Source organism: Berghia stephanieae, chromosome 6, assembly GCF_034508935.2.
Source record: "Berghia stephanieae isolate SIO BIC M18660-M18661 chromosome 6, UCSD_Bste_1.3, whole genome shotgun sequence".
Lineage (NCBI taxonomy): Eukaryota > Metazoa > Mollusca > Gastropoda > Nudibranchia > Aeolidiidae > Berghia > Berghia stephanieae.
Window position 1 is genome coordinate 24,861,594 of NC_088365.1, and position 3,573 is coordinate 24,865,166.

Consider the following 3,573-nt stretch of genomic DNA (forward strand, 5'->3'; position numbering starts at 1 on the left):
TAATAATAATAATAATAATAATAATAATAATAATAATAATAATAATAATAATAATAATAATAATAATAATAATAATAATAATAATAAAATAATAATAATAACAACAATAATAAAATAATAATAATAATAATAATAATAATAATAATAATAATAATAATAATTAATAATAATAATAATAATGATAATGATGATAATAATAATGAATGTGATAGTTTTAGTGTGTGCAATGTCAAACACCGTTGATTTAAATCTCTGAAATTCCGTGTGCCTGAAATACACCTTGTATGTCATACTATAACAAGCTAGCAATGTGATTTGTTTTATACGATGGAGAGAGAAGGAAAGAGAGAGAGAGAGAGAGAGAGAGAGAGAGAGAGAGAGAGAGAAACAGAGAGAAAGAGAGAGGTAGAGAGAGACAACGAGACAGAGAGAGAGAGAGAGAGATAAACACAGAGAGAGAGAGAGAGAGAAAGAAAGAAAAAAGAGAAAGAGAGAAAGAAAGAAAGAGAGAGAGAGAGGCCGAGAGAGAGAGAGAGAGAGAGAGAGAGAGGGATGTGTAAAAGAGGCCCGGAGAGAGAGAGAGAGAGAGAGAGAGAGAGAGAGAGAGAGAGAGAGAGAGAGAGGGAGAGAGAGCGAGTGATAAATATTTATATTGCAATTAAAATGTGATAAATGTATTCATTCGTTTATAAATTACCTTATGTCCATTAAACTTGTCAAATAAATCGGGACCACAGTCCTTATACTGTCTTTGTATTGAATAATAATTGAATAAAGTTATTTGCCTTATGCCTAATGAGTCTGATCGTTGGGTGGGGTTCCTGTCCTCCCATAGTGGGCTGGGAGGTAGATGCTGTGTCTTCTATCCCCCGATATCTGTTTTCCAATTGCTTTCTGTCTTTGTCTTGGAATGAGATTACTTCTCACTAAACTGTATTAACCAGACTATAAACGTCAAGGTTACACATAGTTTTGTGTATTGGTCTGTTATATTTCCGGATGACAATGTTGTGAGCTTCTTAGCCAAGCGCATACTATCTATAGTTATAGTTATAGTTTTGATAGATGATATTTCTTTTCCTTGTAAATCATCTCTCTATTATGTACTGTTATTGTTATTATTATTATTATTATTATTATTATTATTATTATTATTATTATTATATTATTATTATTATTATTATTATATTATTATTATTATTATTACTGTATTATTATTATTAGCATATAATTTGTAAACATTTGAGTGTGTTCCTCTTTGTGGGATCTTGTGCTAGTTTATGGGTGATTTAAGGTGATTTCAAACTGAGTACACTGATAGTGTGCTCTTGGAATCTACATCTGTTCCCTATTTGAACGATTTCCCCTTTGTCTTACTTTTTCCTCAAGGTCTTTTAATTGTACATCTAGAATGTTTTTACTATTCAATTTCCTTCCTTTTTACTGGCGCTGATATGACCTAAATGTGTTGTAAGCGCCCTAAAACCCTTAAAAACAACACACGAGTCTGGTTGGAATCATCGTAAACTCACGGCTTGTTAATATCCCACCCCCCCCCCCCCCCCCCCAAAAAAAAAAAAAAATTGTCAGAAAAGAAGACGAAGATCACCAAATTGGATTCAATAGTCTGATGTCCCGTGGCCCAGCAACGGCGGCCATTTTGGTTCTAAACAAAGAAAATCTGTACTTTTTATTCTTCATGCTGGCTAGAACTTTTCATATGTCTTGTGATCAGAATGTATAAAAGTCAAAACATGATCAGATTTATAATGTTTATTAGCATCTGAATACGCTTTTATGCTCGTCGGAGAAATATTTCATAAAGGCGTCCGGCATTGTTCCGATAGTTTAGAGCCAGTTACTAAGTTACCATGCGTCATTACGAGGGAAGTGACGTCATGACTGTTGAAGCGTATTGCTCATAGATGTGGATGGCAAAAAAAAAAAAAAATAACAAAGACCCGAGTGACGTCAACTTCATTCTATCTATAGCCTGACAAAAAAGATGACGTCAAAAGGCAAGTCTTTCGCCGCAAAAGAAAATAAATAGTGGGTTGTATTCAATAGTTCAACCAATGGAATCACCTGGTTCCTTGACACTACTAACGGCAACGCACCAGACGCTACACAACCCTAAAAAATGGCGTCAAACTATAAGTCTTAGAGGGTTCTAGTGTCAAGCTATCAGTTTACAATGGCTACGCACTAAAACCCTCTAAGACCCATAATTGACGTCATTTTAAAGTTTGTGTAGCGTCTGGTGTGTTGTCCACTAAACGTGCTCAAAGCGCTTTACAAGGGGTCCCTGGCCAACAGCAACCCTTAACATGAAGGACAAGACATGACGCCTATTAGGCGATATTACAATTTTTTCGCACAGAGGGAACGCTGTTAACGGCCATGTACTCATTTTACACCTTAGTATGGTGAGGGATTGTGAGTAAAGAGCCTTTTCCAAGGACTCAACTATGCGCCGAGCGTGGCTCGAACCCAGGACCTTCCGATCCGAAAGCGAGTGTCATACCACTAGACCACACAGCCACACAACGTACTCTCAACGTATAAAATGAGTACTTGGCCGTTAACAGCGTTGTCTCTGTCGGAGAAAAAAATTGTAATATCACCTAAAAGGCGTCAGGTCTCGTTTTACATGTTACGTGTAGCTGTTGGTCAGGGACTCTTAGTAAAGCGCTTTGAGCACGTTAAATGGATATAGCGCTATATAAAAGCTCAGGTTTTTAGATAGCATTTTATTAGATAAAATAAGATCATAAACCATATTCCAAAATTCATTGGCAATGACAAAGACCAATATAAAGACTCGACGTGCCACCGACAACTCAAAAGACTCGAGACAACATGCAGATCCTGCTCCCAGTAACATACAGAGCATGACTCGAGTCATCGTGTTAATTAATACAAGGACCCCAAGAAGTCGAGGAGAAGTGGTTCTCGATAGACTAGAATTTGAAGCGCCTTTTTTTTTTTTTTTTTGAAGGGGGGGGGGGGGGGGGTCGTGGATAGCTCATACGCTAGAGTCACGATCTCCCCGGCCGGGCGGAGTTGTCGTACCAGTAAGGTCGCGGGTTCGAGCCCCCCATCGCCGCGACATTTTTATTCTCTGTTGTCTTCTGGCACTTTCCTACTCATTTCGTGTTATTATCAACATAAGTGCCTGCTCCGGTCACTTTTCTGAATTAAAAATTCACCCCAAAAACCGGAGCATACTCAATGTCTCAATTGTTTCTATGTTGCATGTTTGTGTTGAGAATATTGGCTATTTAGCTTAAATGCTGGCCAACTTACTTCGCGGCATTTGTGTGTGTTGAACCCATTTACTTTTTATAAATTTATTGTTGAACCCGTGACCTCAAGAAGTCGGGGAACAGTGGCTCTCGATAGACTCTCGAAGCGACTTTTTGGGGGTCGTGGATAGCTCATACAGTAGAGTCACGATCTACCCGGCCAGGCGGAGTTGTCGTACCAGTAAGGTCGCGGGTTCGAGCCCCCCATCACCGCGGAGTTTTTATTATCTGTTGTCTTCTGGCACTCACTCCATTTTTGTGTGTGTTA